The 20,309-nt window shown below is 34.7% G+C and overlaps 2 long non-coding RNA genes across 3 annotated transcripts; one reads left to right on the top strand and one right to left on the bottom strand.

Annotated features, from left to right (window-relative positions):
- The first annotated feature begins 36 nt into the window (after nucleotides 1-36).
- Nucleotides 37-868, top strand: LOC118489323. Its single transcript, XR_004887242.1, has 2 exons — nucleotides 37-125; nucleotides 448-868. It is a non-coding gene; the product is annotated as an uncharacterized LOC118489323 (long non-coding RNA).
- A 3,098-nt stretch (nucleotides 869-3,966) lies between these two features.
- Nucleotides 3,967-5,875, bottom strand: LOC110925623. 2 transcript variants are annotated; one of them, XR_002584620.2, is made up of 5 exons: nucleotides 5,448-5,875; nucleotides 4,743-5,052; nucleotides 4,387-4,675; nucleotides 4,114-4,219; nucleotides 3,967-3,982 (listed from the first exon to the last, which is right to left on the bottom strand). It is a non-coding gene; the product is annotated as an uncharacterized LOC110925623 (long non-coding RNA). The 2 variants fall into 2 exon arrangements; XR_002584619.2 differs by having other exon boundaries at nucleotides 4,387-4,662.
- Nucleotides 5,876-20,309: the final 14,434 nt, after the last annotated feature.

The raw sequence follows: 20,309 nt of genomic DNA, 5'->3' as shown, positions 1-20,309 counted from the left end.
GCTTATAGTAATTCATTGATATCGTTGATTTTACTGAGGAGGGTAAAGAGCCAACTAATAGCAGTGATGCTCCTGAGAATAATCCACAGTACACAACAGTTTATGTTGGCAACCTAGCCCCAGAAGTAAGAAAATTACACACACATGCACCTTTGTTTTCGAACCAAATTCAATAATATGTTGAGAACCGTATAATGTACCTGTACGTAGTGCATAAAAGATAACCAGAAGTAGTGTGTGTGTGTGTGAGAGAGAGAGAAACAAATTCATAAAACACTAACAACATTTTGTTTATTTATTTCTTTAATTTAATTTTTTAAGTAGAACAAATTAAGTTATATAAATGTTAAATCGGTTTTTGTGGCTCTCAGCATATTTTTCTTAGTTGAACGCTCCTACAAAGTATATATCTTGGGTTGTTAAAAAATATTGTAATTTCTTTTACAGTTGGATAGAAAACCTTCCAAATGTGTGGTTTTTGAAGACGACCCTGGAGGTATAACCGCCGCTCATGCATTACTTTAACGACACACTTATGAATAATGTAATTTAAAATTTCCAACCCGGGTTTCTACCCGGGTGATACTACCAAATGGCACCGACAGGGAGATTTACATCGGTTTACAAAATTTGTATGGCTACAACTACTTGAGATTTAATAGCTTTAACGGGGAAATACCCAGGAGCTTGCTAATCTTCCAGAGCTACAGTATCTTTATCTGCACCAATATCGACTCATTGGACATATACCACAAGAATTGGACTCCTTACGAAAGCTTCACCATTTGTACAGTTCATCTTTCTTACTATTGCTCTGTTACATTTATAAATTTAAATGGCACTGATGATCTGAGTGAGAAATTTATTTTTTTGGGATGTTGGTGACAATTAGGGATGAGCTAGGTACCAACCAGTACTGGTACCGAACATCCCAAAAATTGGTACCAGTACCGAAAATAACTGGTACAGTATGATTTGGTACCGGTACAGACCGGTATTTGAAGGTAAAAATTGGTATCGAAAATGCTAAATGCTGGTACTAAATCTGTATCAAAAATCAAGTCGATTCGCTATATTCTGTACCGGTACCGGTTCTGAACCCAGTACCATTTGCTCATCCCATGAGAACTCAATTGCTTGAACTAAGTATTATATAGGATTTACGGCAAATTTGGTTCACATATTGTTTATCCGAAAGGCAGTAAGCAAATATTATTATGAATAAGTTTTGATAAACAGACCACTAAAATAATTAGCCAGTTCTACCAGAAATTAAAATGAACATTGTGTCATCTAAGCGAAATCATTACATTGATGCTTTTATATGTTTGTAACCATGTTCAGCTGTTCTCATCTAACATATTTAACTAGATGCTTTATGATTATTTGATGGACATTCATGTGAAGAAGTTTGTTCTGGTTTATACGTGCTAAAATTGCCAATATTGGTGGTCCGCGTTACATGTACGGTGGTTTTTAGGAGCGCAAAAGGAAAAAAGGTAAAACACAGCTTCACTTATTTACACCGGATGCTTGCAGGTCAGTTGCTTTTTTGTAGCTTCATTTAGAAATCCTCTTATGATCACTATAATGGATCACGCGCCGCTAACGTAAATGTCTTTTACGTTTTTACCTAACTTTCTATTTCACTACATCTCTCCGCTGTTTATCTCCACCAATACGCTCCATACTTTCTATCTCTCATCTGTGTTGTTTATCTTTTTCAGACATTCAATCGTTCGTTCAAACGATTGTAGGCAAATTCCTTTCTTATCTATATGGTGTGTTTTTAGTCTCCTGTATCTGATTGATTTGTATTCTTACTATAAATGTCATAATTTTTCTTGGTTTTATTTACATTCTTGTAAGTGTTTTTCCCATCTATATTGTTATTTATGTGGATTTTCAATATAATTATCCAAGGATCGTTCGCATTTCGTATTTATTTGATATTGGGGAAAGCATTGAGTGGTGGTTGTTGAAATTATCAAGTACTTTTCTAAGTCGTTAAAATTTCAAAACATCCCATTTTGACAAGTTTAACTACATAATAGTTGTTAAGTTGTGCAGGCTATGAAAAGCTATACCATAAACTTCATTGCTAATATTCTTGGTGTATCTTTTGGCAATAGGGTAATTATAACGCATATAAACAAGTTGAAAGTTATATGGTAATTGTTACCATTGATAAATCGCATTGTTTGCATATATATATACGAATATACGATTAACATTGAATTATTGAATATATATCTTCATAAATTTTATAAAAAATCCGTTTTAATAAAATTAATAAAATATTAATATCCTTAAAATAGAGCGATCCGTGGGTACCACGGGTTATAACCTAGTATTATATATGTAAAAAAAAAATAACAGGGTATAGCCAAACAAATACTAACATAACATAGGCCCACTTACAAAAAAAAATCATATGGTTTAGATTAGTTAGCCTACTGGGATTAGGTTAGTGAGCCCAATACCCAAATGATTGTTGAAGACTAAATTGTTGGTAATTTATACAAAAATGATCGTCAAATTCAGGCCCGTATTCTTCTTTTTTTTTTCTTTTTTTTTTTTTTTGTCGAATTCAGGTATGATTTAAACTCTGAAGAGTTGATCGAATGCTATATTTTTGTCAACAGTTCACAGTTGTATGCAAAACTAGTTTAAATTATTTATCTTGTTAAGGCTCGAGGGCACGTTTTTCAACCTCGAACAGGGTACAAGAATTCTCAGGGCCGACCCTGGGTACGACTGTGAGGATATGATCGACTAGGCAAACTAATGGTTTGATGTATATCTTAAACTTGTGGCTAGATTCAAGTACATGGGTCCATCCCATTCAATTCTCACTCACTTGAAATATAAGAGATGTACCAACGTAATACATTCATGCAAGTAGTTGTAGTGCCCTAACAACGTAATATATTAAAATCATCATTCTGAATAAGTGTTTGTCGTTAATTTGTAAGGGAGTGGCTAACACACCCCGCTTCCAATGGGAGAGATTTTTTTTTTTTTTTTTCTAATGGGGAGGGACCTGCCAAGTGTGTGAGAAGCGGATGTATGTTTAACAACACCTATTTGGAATGCTCTTTTAAAATTCACTAAACTAGGTTTATTCGCGAACGCGCGTTGCGCGTGGGACCGAGGCTGAGACAACACCTTAATCAATCACTTAGCTAGAGGCTAACAACGATAAAGCAACATTTCCTTCCAACACAATTGTTCATTCAAGGCTTTCACTATTCTCACACTCCTAAATATTATTTTCACATCCGTGTTCACTCTATCTCTCTATATACATCTATATATGCATACATAGAGATAGAGTGTTAAACAAAACAAAAAAAAAAAAAAAAAAAAAAAAAAAAAACAATATAAGTAGGTAATGCTTACAATTTTACACATGACAACTCCCCCAAAATTGAGAACCATTTTGTTCATGGGCAACTTCTATTGGGCCAAGCACTTTTTATTGGGCTGAATGAATTGTCTGCTTAAGAGTTAACCTACGAGCAGTAGGGGTGTTCAAGATCGGATAATCCGGTTTTCGGATATCCGAAAATCGGATATCCGAAATTTCGGATAGTGAAATATTGACATCCGAACCCGAATCCGAAATTTCGGATATCCGATTTTCGGATATCCGAAATTTCGGATTCGGGTTCGGATATCTAATCGGATATCCGAATATCTCGTCGAGCAGCACGTCTTTTTTTTCCTTAGCCCACAATTATGTTTTTTAAGGCAACTTAAGACTTATCCAAAATTTTTATTTGATAAGAGTTAACTGATTTAGGTTACAATATTTTTTTTTAAACGGAGTTAACTGATTTAGGTTACAATAAAGTTAAATCATTTAAAATTGAAAAACTGTTTATAACCATTGGATCATAATAGCCATAGGTCTCTTCCACCGACTTTATTTTGATAGAAGCATGGGGTTTTTGTCTTCAAAAACTGCAGCAAAACACAGCTGCATAAACAACAAACTACACGAATCACACACCATGAGCAAAATTAACAAAAACCCAACTCAAGATTCAAATAATTACATAAAGCTATGATAAAAGTTGTAGAATTTATGATAAAACCGCATAAACTTACCACAAACCATTGAGATACAAAAACTACAGGGTTTAGTGTATTGCTTTATCTTCGTTGCTAACTCCGTCGGTTTAGTCTTTTCCTACTTCTTCATTAATTCAAAGACCTAAAAACACAACAAACCACATCGGTCATAATTGAAAAGAAAAACCAAGTTTAAATTATCATGTGAGGAGCAATTCATTTCAAATACTACACAATAGATCAAAACAATAAGATAAATAAAAATTTTTCTGTTAAAAATGAAAAGTATATAAAGATCAAGAACCAAACCTGGTCAAATGATCGAGGTTTTTGAACACCTGGTGAGGTAAAACATGTATATATCAACACACAAACGGGTGGTTCAGTTTCAGATCCAGTGGCCCGGGGTATATAGTGAAGGAATCCGGTTGACGATGGTTCTTCCTCGCCGCACAAACGGGTCGTTCTTCGTCTCCGATGGACGGAACACACACCCACATGTCATTCTTCCTCGTCGTGAGGGGTGGTTTGATTGCCAGAGAAAATTTTCAGATTTGTAGACCCTCAAACACCTCGTTTGAAGCTCTGCATAACGACCCTAAACCATTCTCAAAAACAAGTAAATTATAATGGCTATTTCGACACGTATTTTAACATAGCCCTACCTTTAAAGGAGGAAGACACTTTGAGAAGCCTCTCGATGCCATATGACCTCCATAACCACCATGTAGCTCGAATGAATCACCAACAGCAGCTAAGTTAGCAGACTGAGTTGTGAGCATGGCTCAAGCATGAAGCTGAAGATGCTCACCGTCCTTGTTATCCAAAGTTTCAAAAAGCATCTGTTCATCTTGTAGATCAAGAAGTATTTTTGGTCTTGAAAGGGACTGATGTGGGACCCACACTATTCTTTCCATCCATGATCCATCTAGTCAAATCTTTATTTCGATAGCCGTTTAAATTGATCATCACAACCTAAAATCGATAGTTATAACGTTACAAGAACACACAAGCATTAGAAACTAATCGCATTTCAAGATAACAAAAAAGCTAGCTCTAACAATAGAAACAACCAAAATGGTACCAAAATAACTCAACAAATCAGCAAAAAAAAAAAAAAAAAAAAAAAAAAAAAAAAAAAATCTCATCAAAATAATCCAAAACAACAAAAAAATTGCCGATAACATAAATCCTAAAGCTAACTAACACCAACACAAAATCAAACAAAAACTACAACTAAACATAAACTTTTGAAACCCTAACTGCAAACATACACATTCATATCAAACACAGACCATATGATGAAACTTGCTCTAACCCAATACCCAATACCTAATCAACTTAAAGATTTAAGATCCAAAAACCCTAACCTGAATCAAGACCGTGTCTTTCTTGATTTCCAAACAAAACCCACAAATGTATAGACCACCAGAAAGCATCTTGACAGCATAACTCCTTGAACAAACCATGACGAAGAACAAATAATCCACGTCGCTGACCACATCCCTACCACCACCACCGTTGTAAACACCAAACATGACCCGATCTGACTAAAAGTCCGAGGGTTTCTACATCTTCCCTTCTATGGGTGGGAGGCGAGCATGCGCCGGGGGCCGGTCTCCGGATACTCGCCGGCTCCGGATCTTCAGAATCCTTCTTTCTCGCTCTTTCTTCTCTCCGTTCTCACTCTTTCTTTCTCTTCCACTCTCTCCCTCTTCCTTTGTTTCACTCACTCTGTTTCTTTCATCTGATGCGACGGGCATTTTTGTTTTGAGATAGAGGTGCCACCTGCGTGAGAACTTACTGTTCAAAAGCTTCAAAAAATAGTATATAATAATAATAATAATAATAATAATAATAATAAAATAAAATAATAATACAGTTCATTTAGTTCGCTTATTAATATATATATATATATATATATATAGGAGAATATATAGGAGAATTTCAAGTACCTAGCTAGTATAGAGTACTATGATCAGCTTTGGTTCATGTTCATTTAACATGTTCAACACTCTCAACAGTGGTGGAGGTATAATATAATAAGGGGTATCATGGGCTACGGCCTAAGCCTGTTTTCATAGTATATTTTTTTTCGATTTTATATAAAAAATACCCTTGAAAAAATAGGGGGACACCCCAAAACAATTTTTTATTATCATTTTTTATTATTCTATGATTACATTGTAAACAGTTCTTTTCGGATTACTTCTAAATTAATGGGCTAGCTCCGCAAATCCTCACAGGTCTTAAAGGATGGCTCTAATGCCATTTGTAGAATATGTATTGTTGTGTCTGATAGGGTAATTTGAAGGGAAAGTAGGATTAAACACTAATATCGATTAGATTACAAATTATGATTACATAGTTTGGGTATTAAGTTTTTTATATGGAATAATATCATAATTATATAATATTATTATATGGACTTCGACGTCGTAGTGGCATACCAAGTGTACATAGAACTAAAAATACAATATGATTATTATATATCCGGTTCGACGTCGTAGTCCGCGTACCGAGCATATAATAGTCCTAAAAAATGTAAAATAAGTATTACATCGACTTCGACGTCAAAGTCGGTGTAATGAGCGTAAATAGTCCTAAATATATAATATTATTATTATATCGACTTCGACATCGTAGTTGGCGTAACAAGCGTATATAATAAAAATACAATATTATTATTATATATTCGGTTCGACGTCATAGTCGGCGTACCGAGCGTATAATAATCTAAAAATATAAGATGAGTATTATATCGACTTCGACGTCGAAGTCGGCGAAACGAGCGTTAATAGTCCTAAATATATAATAATATTATTATTATATCGACTTCGAAGTCGTAGTCGTCATACCTCCTAAAAACTATAAAATATCGACGTCGAAGTCGGTGTAACGAGCGCGAATAGTCCAAAATATATAATATTTTTATTATTATATCGACGTCGCAGATGGCGTGCCGAGCATGTATATATAGGACTAAAATATAATATAATTATTATATATCCATTTGGTTGTCGTAGTTGGCGTACCGAGCGTATAATAATCCAAAAATAATATAAATAAGTATTTTGTCGACTTCTACGTCGAAGTCAGCCTAACGAGCGTCAATAGTCCTAAATATATAATATTATTATTATATCGACTTCGACGTTGTCACAACTGCTCGTAGGCGGAAGTGCGAGGTGTGATCGTGATTAGCTCTCATTGCATACTGAGTGTATATAGTCCTAAATATATTAATTATTATTATTATTATTATTATTATTATTATTATTATTATTATTATTATTATTATTATTATTATTATTATTATTATTTTGGTCTTCAAGATGATGATGGACAATGATAAGGATGACCTGCTCGAGCTACTGGAGCAGGTGGAGCAGCAACAGCAGGCAGGTCCACTTCCAGGTTACCTATACTTGGAGTTTCCCAGAGTCTAAGGCTGTTGGCCGTTGCGCCAAGCTTGGGAGGATGCATGTCGGTGGTCACTAGGCGGTTTGTTGGGAGTCTCTTGAGACCGCGGTGAGACTCCCAACAAACCGCCTAGTGACCACCGACATGCATCCTCCCAAGCTTGGCGCAATAAGTTTTCGAATCAATGAATAGGTGACTTATGTGTTTATAAGGAGTACACCGTTTTTGCCCATAGCAACATCTTAAAAAAAAGGGAGAAAGGTGATCCTCCGTGTTATCGTATACGTGCTTGACGTTTTTGTTTTTTTGGAAAGCTTGGAATGCGACAATGCGTAAAGTTAAGCACTCTCCTTCATAGCTAACAAAATATATGTAATCACAATTATTCTTGTGGATAAATCATAGATTCACAATGCTGCTTCCTATAACAGGTCAAGTTGGTGTTGTTACTAGAAAATACACATTTCTTGACGCACATTGTGCGTCATAAAACGGTAATCATGACACGCAAAAGCGTGTTATTGATTGAGGAGTCATAAAATTAACATGACATGCATTTGTGTGTCATGTTTTTATGACACACATTTAATGACACGCATGCATGAAACACATTCATGACACTCATTTTATGACAACATTTAATGACACGCATTTTATGACACTTTTTAATGACACACGTTCATGGAAAGCATTTATGATACATACGTATGACATTTATTTACGTGTGTCATGATTTTAATTGTTTAAATTTTTTTTTATAGAATTACTAATTTTCCCTGAATACATGTATAATAACAAAAACAATAAATCTTTTTTCATAAAACAAATAAATATAATATATATATATATATATATATATATGAGAAAGTATAATGTACAAAAAGGCTTAACCTACATTAACGTACGCGACAAACATGATAACGTGCGTGATTTTTTTTTAACCTTTATAACGTGCGTTATTACACTTTTCCATGCGTGATTATCATCCCATGCGTAATTATCACCAAAAAATGGATCCCATGCGTTATTTTTGTGTCTTATGCGTGATTAGGGTATTGATCCAACGGTTACGCGCGTCGCCTACGTTAATGTACGATAAGCCTTTTTGTATGTTAACCTTTCCCTATATATATATATATATATATACCAAAACATTCCATTACATAATAATTTGTCAAGTATACTACTAATATTTTAACGTTAACAAAAAAGAATTGTTTGTCAATACATCATCAACACCTAAAATACGATTTGTCACTTAAAAATAGAGGTAACCGTCGACCAATCTTCACGAATGCCATCCATATCCGTAGACAACAATTAAATAAAATAAATCTTAAAAATCAGCTTTTAATCCTAATATATGAATTTAAGCATTTGTTTGGATGTATAAATACATATTTCTCTATATATAGACTAAATATGCCAAAACTTAGATTATCATTGTCAAATATTTCAGCTCCTTCCTAAGTTATCTCCTTCATGAACTTCATCACATAGTAGCCGCATTCAGTACCTCCCGGCTGCCGTGGACACTACACAATTAAAAATATCAAGAAATATGAAACCATTGCGATTTAAGTTTAAACCAAAGGGTTTCAATATTTACAATATCATTACAACTACAATTTAAATAAGGGATTAAGTGCTTACCCTAGCGTTAATCCAGATGAGTTTAACCCATATGTTGGCACCACTTCGTGAAGCATACAAGGCCGTTGCCCTATAAAAAATCAAAATTATATCAAAGTATATTCCAACTCTTTATCATGCATTATGATAGTTTGTATTACTTACGTATCAATAATTTGCCTGAACTGTTGATCAACACTTCTAGGTCGTAAGGAATCAAGATAATCGCAAGTAGTTGTTTTGAGGTTTAGTACTGCCAACACCCAATGGTTTCTTCAAAAGCCAAAATTCAATCAAAATAAATTAAGATAATGGGTCTTTACGAATACTTATTTAAAAAGAAAATCAAACCCGGGATTGTAGGGCAATAAGATGATGTCATTGCCCTTTCTTTTACACAATTGATGTGCAACCGCTCTACTTGCATCCTAGATGTGTTTGGGTTTGGGTTTGCATTGATCAGCTCGCAAAATTGCAGACGGGTTCATACATCATATTCCACGATCATGTATTTGCTCTTTCTTAATTTGCTCATATAGGAACCTGCAATTAACATACATAAACCGAATCAATAAAATAAGTTTGTTTTTCGAACGGTAATTTATACTAGATATAGGCAAAGCACCAGTCAGCTCGGTGAATGTAAAAACCGCTTCAAAATCATCACCATTTAAGTACACGTAATGCCCAAATAGATCGTACTCATACTGTAGTCTTCTAGAATCCCCCTTTGAAAGTAATGCACTATCGACTAAATGTGCACTCATCGCCAAAACTCCACTTCTTTCCATTCTAACCCTTTGATTCCTTTGTGCTTCTGTCATGTTTTTTCCTTCATTCTCTCTTGTCGTTTCCTCGACACATTCTCTTTTCCCTTTGATTCCTTTTTTGTTTTCCCTTTTTCACCAGGTTCTTTTTCAATTAGTTTTTGTTTTCTTCAGGCAGTTTCTCTTGGCCGTTTCTTTTCATTCTTAATTTCTAATTCTTTTTGTTTTCCTCAGCAGGTTTTCTCTTTGGTTTCGCCACCACTTTTTCCTTGAAATAAATATAAACAAGATTCTTTAAATTAGACCTCATGTGTAAATATAAATAACTTCTTTAAATCTACATAAATGATATTACCATGTCAGAGCAAGGTGCAACAACAACAACAACAACAATAATAATAATAAAACTATGTCAGAGCGAGCATCAATGAGCTCGTTATTTATAGAACTTGTAATTAATATAATTAATAAATATTTCAATAATAATAATAATAATAATAATAGTAATAATAATAATAATAATGATAATAATAATAATAATAATTATTATTATAATTATGTAACTTTGGACAAGGTGTTGCTCAATTCCGTACCTGTTATCAAGGATAACAACAAACTGAGACCATAACCTCCTACGACCAAAACCAAACGACCCCTTTTTAAACCAACCCGTTTTCACTTTTGGTTGGAACTCATTGGACCCGAACCTCCTACGACCTGGTTACCGCGCCTAACGTATTGAACAAGGTGCATAAGGCCTCCTAAATCATTTCACTCAAAACATTAGATTATTGCTAAAATACATTACTTTTTGCACCTTATTTGACAATAACTATTCATAAGAAATAATAATAGAAAAGTTAACAAAACATAATATTATAACAAAAGAATAGAAATTTACACCATTAAAAGGGCATTCACAGCCACCGGCTACTATAGCAGCTATAACCTATAAAAACATAACACAAAATTAGTTAACAACATAGTTTGAATAGAAAGCATCAATGTATTAATAAATATTTCAAGCCTAATTTTAAAATGCCAATGTGCCTAAGCTTTCACAATTCCGAGGAACATTATTGTAGATAACACCACTTAGTGAAGCAGAAGTTGAAAAATGACCGATAATTAAAACTCAAGACAAATGAAAATAACTGCTGAATTTAACCTGTCTCAATTCTTGAGCCTTATTTTTGTCATGGTCTATGACATACCTGCATGCATATAAACGAACAAAAAATGGTCAAAAATCAGTATTCTGCAAGATAAATAATATAATAGCATAGAAAACAATTGTATAATAGTTTAACCCAACAATGCTAAAGAGGCAATTATTACAGAAGGAACCACCTATCTAATTATACTATGTTCCCTCTTCTATATTTGCATCCATACCTAGTGTATCAAGTAATGCATGTCCAGAATCGAAGACGACATTCTATAGACGGATATCCTGAATAAACCATACACCTCGAAATATACTACTTCATTACATGGGGGCATACTCCACTGGTGTTGGAATTGGGCCCTAAGGTAACATATCTTACTTTTTTATAAGACTACAACTAAGCCTATACCTATTAGTGTAGACCAAAGTAGGATCGATATGAAGCGATCAACTAATACATGGACTCCTAAAAAATGAACATTAGTAAGCAGACATTTTTTAGTACAAACAATGTGAGCAGAGTATTGAAAAACAAAGAAAAGCCTTTAAAGAAGCCATTTCTATATTCTTCAATAACTTCAAGATAAATACAACACACGAGGACCCAATACTATAACTAAGCAAGATAGTAACAAATAACGCAAAAAGTATAAAAAGCCACTTTTGTGTTCTAAATAAATCTTGAACTTTGTACCAACTTCTAGTTACTTTGGTTTTGTTCTCCTATGCCCTAGTTTCACAGGTCCTGTGTAATAATGAACAAATAATAAACAACACAATCCAGAAAGGCCAAAAAAACATGAAATGATTTAAACATGATCAAATTTGTAGTGTAGTAGCTTCTTCACAAATCTTCATCCAAACAAATAATTAAATAAGATGCGACAAAAACAAATAAAACAAATTATGACGAAATTGCAAACCCATTTGATCATGTTTTTTTCATAAAAATTATATAACTGTTACAAAATTGCAAACCCATTTGATCATCTACTCTGTACGATAAATAAAATTTGGACTGTGGTTGGGAAATGTTGGGTCTACCTTGGTAATTAAAATTTCAACTATGAAATGACAATTTAAAATATCAGCCAAGAAGATGGCAGTGCCATCAACAAAGATAATACAATCTGCACTCATGAAAATAAAAACAAACACCATCAAGTGTTGTACCATTTGTCTTGAATTTGAAAACGTGTAACCAACAGCTAATGAAAAAATGACCCAATTGGTCAGAAACTCAATCTGTATAGATTTCACTTACCTAACATGTCGAATGTCAAGGGTGGGTTGAAAATCACCGATCTACACAAAGCTGCGACATGCAAGCCTTGATCGGTTCATGGAAGTTTGGCTGGAACCAAATTTTGGTTGCTGGAAGTTCAATTCTCTCTGACGCCTTTCTTAGTCCATCATCATCCTGCTAAGCTCGAATTCAGCCGGATGGCGGCAGTCGGCGGTGGCACCCACCACCGACGCAGCCTGACGGCAACACTAATGCCCAATATCGCCGCTTAAAATTGTAACCAGATGAAGAAGTTACTAATTAATAGTTATTATTATATAATATAATATAATATAATATAATATAATATAATATAATATAATATAATATAATATAATATAATATAATATAATATAATATAATATAATATAATATAATATAATATAATATAATATAATATAATATAATATAATATAATATAATATAATATAATATAATATAATATAATATAATATAATATAATATAATATAATATAATATAATACAATACAATATAATATAATATAATACAATACAATACAATACAATACAATACAATACAATACAATACAATACAATACAATACAATACAATACAATACAATACAATACAATACAATACAATACAATACAATACAATACAATACAATACAATACAATACAATACAATACAATACAATACAATACAATACAATACAATACAATACAATACAATACAATATAATATAATATAATATAATTTGGGAAAAAACACAATGAAAAGGTGAGACGAGAGAGAGAGGGAGGGGGGAGGGGAAAAATTTAGGGTTAAATTGGTGGCAAATAATCTAATGTGAAGTTTTTAGGGAAATTTTGGAGGTATATGGTTTATTTTTGAAATTTTGATTACCAACTCTCTAAGACTGCAGGGAGTGGTGGCGTTGGTTGGGCGGGGGAAGCCAGCCAACGTTGTCTAAGCAACTCCGCGTCAGCGTTAGATTTGGCGTTGCCCAGCCAGCGTCGCTATAGAGTCTGGCGTGGGGCGGGGGGTGACGTGAGCTGGCTAACCAGGATTGGGTGTTCATTTTTTACCATTAGCCATAGCCGTTTGGCATGACAGTTTAATGGCAAAAATTAATTTTTTTTTCAAAAAAACCTTACAAATTTTTACAAAATTCTCCAACCCACTCTCACACAAAACTCTCAATTTTTCCAACCAAACAACAAAAACCAAAAAGGGTGAACTGGACGGAGGAGGAGGAGATCGTGCTTGTCACTTCGATCGTCGATGCACAACGTACGTTGCAACGCGGTCAAACCGCGTACCGGGGGACAAGCGTTCCAAAAATACCAACAACACGTTGGAAACAATCGCCACAATCTAAACGCATCCAAGACAAGTGGCGCGAACTAAAACCAAAGTTGAATTGGTTTAAAATTTGTTTCCATCGTGCCCCTGCGGGGGACTTAAGCCACGATGATCGAAAGGACATCGCGCGAAGATTGAGTGGAGGCACGACGGAATCCAGAATTTAAGTGGGTTTCCCACTTTAATATTTATAGAACTTTGTAATTTGTTTAGGAATTATTAACTACTTTTTTTATTTTATAGGATTTACTAAGTGGTCTTTTTTTTTATTTTTTAGGATATTATGTATTTTAAAAAAAAAAATAATATAAGTTTGATTTTATTTTATAAATCTCAACTATTTAAAAAAAAAAATAAAGTCAACCAACATGGCTGCCCAACGCTGCTTCCATGCCCCACTTTTTTGGGGTGGTCCGGTGGACCCCACTATCGGCACGTGTCGAGCAAAGCCCCCAACCCGAGCCCCCCACTCCCCGCAGTCTAAGGATTAGTGTCACAAAGAGGGAAATTATGTGATGAGGTTGAAGGTGTGAATTAGTGGCATATTACTATACGCAAAGTGCCATTAAAAAACTAAATCAATGGGAAAAATCTAAATGCCACTAAAGGTGTGTGTCAAGAAAATGTGGCATATGTAAAGTGCCACTAAAAACCTATTTTAGTGGCACTAATACTAAATCTCACAAAAAGAACATGCCACTAAATAGCTTTTTTTGTAATGATAGTATCAGCTGAGTTGCGGACATACATCTTTTGTGTAACTTGACATCCCTATATTAGATATATATCACTTTTCATAAGTCCGTACGAAACCACTATGACGAGCCTAACTATAACGGGCTTGAACCTAAAAACAAACTCGTTAAGTAAACTAACACGAGCTCAACCCAGCTCATGAGCCTAAACGAGACATTATTAATATAATTTTTAATTAATATATTAGATATATAACTTTTCATAAGTCCGTACAATTTTTTTTCTTTAACAGTTTTCAAGTTTTTCCGATGATTTGCTATTGGAAATTAACCATGATGTCCATATTACATAAACAATAACTGCTACAGGAATTAACCCTTATGTTTATATAATGTATTTTTAAGACACTAAAAAGAGGACACACAAAAACAGTTTCTTAAATTTATCAAATTTTATACAACCATGGCATTTTTTTTCTTGACACGCATTTAAATGTCATAAAAAAAGCGTGTGTCATGTCAAGATAGATCTTGTTTTTTTTTATGACGCTAAAAGGATGACACATAAAAAAGTGTGTCATAAATATATTGAATTTTGTAAAACCATGACATTTTTTTTTCTTGACAGGCACTTTCGAATCTCATAAAATGAGCGTGTGTCATTATTTGTGTGTCAAGATAAATCTTGTTTTTTTTATGACGCTAAAAAATGACACACAAAAATAATGTCGTAGATTTATTAAATTTTGTAAACCATGACATTTTTTTCTTGACATACAATGTCATAAAATATGCGCTTATCATTGTTCGCGTGTCAAGAGAAGTGTATTTTCTAGTAGTTTCAAATTTGTTAGTATTGTGGTGTGTTTTATCCCTTTCTTAGTCCATGTATCTGTTTTTAGTATCGCCCAACTACCCACTGGCTTTTGTTATTTATAATATATCGGTTGTAAAAAGGAACACTTGATTTTAGTAGCATCATTCTAATCTATGTAAATTTTAAGTTACTTTAGTTAAAAGAACATGTTCAATGGTAGTCATTAATATTCATTCTCTACTAGCATTAAAAGAATGTGATAAAATTGTTTTATTAAAATAAAGCTTCACTTGATATTTGGGAAAAAAAGTAAAAAGGTTAAGTATTGCCAGGGCATAAGTTGAAAGTTACAACAACAGAAATAAATGTTGGGTACCACGGTATGGTACAAACATCAATTTACGCTAAATACGACAGTGGGCATATAACATGGTACAACTAATGATTTGAAGTAAATATTAAATTTGTAGCTAGATCCATGTACATGGGTCCATCCCACTTAGACTTGGTCATAAGAAATACAGAAGATCTATATGCCCATTAGCGTAATTTCACATCATATTAATCATTCTTTATTGAACTTACAACACTTTGTAGCTAGATCCATGTACATGGATCCATCCCCTTTACAGACCATAGAAGATTTTAAAAGTGGTTAGGCCAAGTCTGCACCAAGAAAAGCTTGCGTAGACGTTTTTTAATGAAACGTCTTCGGATAATCACCTACAAATGTCTACGCGTGGTCTGCGCGGCGCAGACAGAAAAGGTTGCGTAGATATTTTTAGAAAAACAAGCACCACCTCAATGCGATACTCCTTTCATACAAACAGTTGTAGTGCCCTAAGGCAATTCCATCTTTGATTGGGTAGTAGAGACTCCTGTATGGCTGTATCTTGAGAAGATTAGGTTCAATCCCTGGCATTAGATACATTTTAGGATTTATTTGTTGTGATTTAGAAGTAGAGGCTCCTGCTGCATCTTAGGAAGAAGATGAGGTTCAATTTCTGGCATGGAATAATTTAAGATTTATTTGTTGTGATTTAGGAGTTGGGTTATTGTAACATTTGCCGTTATAGAAAAGTTGTAGTTCCCTAACAACGTTCTGAGCATCTGTTTATCGTTAAACTGTAATCTTGTCTCAACATTTCGACTTAACTTCGAGTGGTCATTATTGGAGTTTATTTAAATGCTATAATATGTTAATTCTGAAAAGTTAGCTTTCTGAGTGGTCATTATTGGAGTTTATTTAAATGCTATAATATGTTAACACAATATATAACCCAATTAGAGGCGACACAACGACCTCTCCAATTCTACAGAGTCTCGTATACATTTACATTCCTAAAAAGATATACTAATTCTTTATTCTAGTGCTTTTAATAGGGTACTAGTTGTATTTTTCTGTAAAAAAGAAAATTACTAGTACCAATAAATTAGTAGAAAAACACAAGTAGACTCATGTGAATGAGAATATATAGTTAATTCACTTGCTCAGTTTGATTGATGTGTACATAATTGCTTGTGCATCTTACTTGTACGCGTTATTTTAGTTTATTTCTATAATAATACTTTTAAAATTAATATATAGTACATTCCTGGAAAAGATAATGATAGGCCAAGCCATTTGAGGCTCTATCATCCAAAATAAGGTGCTATGTGTTGATTGTACAAATTAGGGTTCGAAGTCTTCAGAGGAGAAAAGATAATTTGTTCGTTTATTCGAATTGGTGAATGTTAGTGTGATACATATGATTACATATATACAAGGCAGGTTTTGATAGTAACCGCCGGAACTTAGGAATAAACATAATAATAACATAATAATGTAACCTTATTAATAAAACTATGCTATATAATTACTTGTGAATATATCTAGCTTATATCTATAATCTAATACCCTCCCGTAAGCTAGATAGGGAGAATATGAAGAAGCCTTTTGAAGTGGTAGAAATCTTTCGGCTGCAGGGCTTTAGTAAAGATATCAGCGGCCTGATCTTTGGTTGAGCAGAAACTTATTTCTATTTCATCGTTTTTGATAAGATCTCTGATGAAGTGATATTTGACTCTAATGTGCTTGCTTTTCCCATGGTAAACGGGATCTTTTGCGAGATTAATAGTAGATTTATTATCACAGAAAATTACAGGAGGACACTCCATGTTAAACTTCAGATCGTTTAAAATTCCTTTAAGCCATAGAGCTTGACATCCGGCCATTGATAATGCGATGTATTCTGCTTTTGTGGATGACAATGCTACCACTCGTTGTTTCTTTTATTGCCAGGCGATGGCTCCTGAACCTAAGTTGAAGATATAACCAGAGGTGCGGTGCTCTTGCTATCATCTACATTACCAGCATAATCGCTATCACTGAACCCAATTAACTTCCCTTTGCTGCCTTTTGAGTAGGTTATACCTTCATTAATCGTTCCCTGTGTATATATCTGAGTATCCGTTTTCCAGCTTCCCAATGACTCCTTTTTGGTCTATCCATGAAACGACTTAATTTACTCACAGCGAACATGATGTTAGGACGTGTATTTTTCAAGTACATTAGGCTTCCAACTAGACTTCTATATAAATTTTCATTCACCTCATCTTCTGGATCCTCTTTGGACAGTTTCTGTCCATACTCCATTGGTGTAGTTATCGAGTTACAGTCTTTCATGTTGAATCTTTCGAGTAGGTTCTTTGCATACTTCCGTTGTGACAAACTGTTGGTGCACTTGTGTCTGTACTTTGTCTGTATTCGGTCACGATGTAAACGATGTCCTGTTCTTGTGCTGTAAGTTGACCAAGTCAACCATCCTCCGGTTTGACTTGGACAACAGTTGGTAAAAGTTGAAAGATGTACTGTCTCGAAGGATAAGAGATCGAAGGATGATGTGGATCCTTCGATCTCATCGAAAGATATGCTTCGAATGATTAGACCTCGAAAGATGATCTTTCGAGGTCCCTGCTGATCTTTCGAGTGACTTGTCTTCGATAGATGATCCTTCGGACCATCTATCGGATCCTTCGGACTGTACATCATGAGCTGGGTATAAATACCCATGCATTGTGTTGAGTTCAGTAGGACAGACAGAGAGAACACACACATCCGAGAGATAGCTTTGAGAGCATTCTGTCCGAAACTCACACACACACTTTGAGAGTTTACAAGTTAGGTTTGTAAACATTGTGCTTGTAACCGAAACCTTCATTTGCATTAATACAAGTTGTGTTAATCGGTGAACCCGTGTGTTTGTGTTTATACTTGCTTAATCCCGGTTTGCTCGCTAGCTTGGATTCCGCACTCGCTAGTGGGTTAGTATAACAAGGTTTGAGGTTCGTCATCCGACAAAAAGGGACCTACAAGTGGTATCAGAGCTTGGCTCTTTACCTTGTTTAAAACCGGGTTTTTCAAGTTTTTGGTGTGTGTTTGAACACTTGGTTTAACACCCGTTTTTGTTGGTTTTTCTACACTTTTAAACTGGAAAACGTGTTTTAAACTTACCGGGAGTGTTCGTAAGTGGGTTGGGTAACTTAAAAACTTGTTTTTGAGTGTGTTGGTAATTTCCGGCCATATTCCGGTCAATATTCCGGTGACTGGTTTGAAGATAAGGTTTTCCTTTTTGGGTAAATTATCTTTGAAAATCTTGGTTGGTGAGAAAGTACAGCCTGCCATACCCTTTTGCCGAAAGTTGACTTACCAACCCATCACCTTTTCACCAACCCGTCACATCTGTGTCAGTGTGTCAGTGAGCATTCGAAAGATATCCTTCGACATCGAAAGATATCTTTCAACATCGAAAGACCATCCTTCGTTCAGAGACAGCTCGATAGATAAATATCCTTCGAGTAGTCCTCCTGAGTCCGAAACATATCTTTCGATAAGGGAATCTTTTCGAAAGATAGTTGTTCGAAAGATAGTTGTTCGAAAGATAAGGATTTATCTCGAAAGATAAGGATCTTTCAAGTGTGAATCTTTCGAGATTTTGAATCTTTCGAAGCCATTGCTCGAAAGTCAACAGTGATCTTTCGAACACTGTTGATCATTCGAACAAGTGTGATCCTTCGAAAGACAGATATACGAAAGACAAGGATATTTAACTCGAAAGATAAGGATCTTTCAAAAAGGGAATCCTTCGAGTTCTTGAATCTTTCGAAATTATTGTTCAAGACTCAACAGTAATCTTTCGAGTACTGTTGATCCTTCGAACAATAGTTGATCTTTCGATTGTGGTCAGTTTATTGCTAACAAGTTTCTGTGATCTCAGATCTTTCGACCAGGATTCTTCGGCTGTGTGATCTTTCGGAGTATTCAGTTAGCATTTATTTTGCTCATTAATCATGAATCCGAGTTGGTGGAATCCTGCTCCAGATAGTGGTAAATATACAAGTTCAGGAGTTACTCCTTCATGGTGGGGTACACCGGCTCCTGATAGTGGAAAATACACGTGCACAAGTCTGTCACCATCATGGGCCGAATCTCCAGTATCTACATCTTCACAAGTAAATGCTTTACCATCAAATCAATGGGCATTAGTAACGGGTCAAACTCCGAGTGTACAAAGTATCTTATTAAGCGAAAGCGAAACAGGAAGTTTGAATCGACCCCCAAAACTGATGAGTTTGAATGAATATCCAGGATGGGCTGAGAGGTTTAAAACATATGTTCTTGGTCAAAATACGGAACTGTGGATACGTTTCACCACAGATTTCGATCAAGCCATAGAGGTTGCTGCTTCAGAGACTGCGTCATTTGCTGATCTTCCCGAAGATAAAAAGAAAACGTATGATCTGGAAAAGAAAGCATACGCCATTCTCACCCAGGCTTTGAGCAAGGATATTTATCACCAGTTTGTCAGCTTCAAGACAACTAAGAAGTTGTGGGACGGGTTGAAAACAAGAGGAGTAGGGAATGAAGCAACACGTCAGCTGCGTCATGATCTACTCAAGAAAGAATTTGACAGCTTCGCTTGCATGGATAAGGAGTCTCTGGGAGACATGACAAGTCGTTTCTATCACCTGCTTACTGAATTGAACAATTTTGGAGTTACAACAACTCAAGCAGAGGTGGTAAAGAAATTTGCTGATGCCTTACCTCCTCAATGGAGTAGTTTCTTGGAAATCCTTAAGT

The sequence above is a fragment of the Helianthus annuus genome, chromosome 17, assembly GCF_002127325.2.
Source record: "Helianthus annuus cultivar XRQ/B chromosome 17, HanXRQr2.0-SUNRISE, whole genome shotgun sequence".
Taxonomy (NCBI): domain Eukaryota; kingdom Viridiplantae; phylum Streptophyta; class Magnoliopsida; order Asterales; family Asteraceae; genus Helianthus; species Helianthus annuus.
Note: the sequence above shows the minus strand (reverse complement) of the source record. Positions and strands in the feature narration are given on the sequence as shown.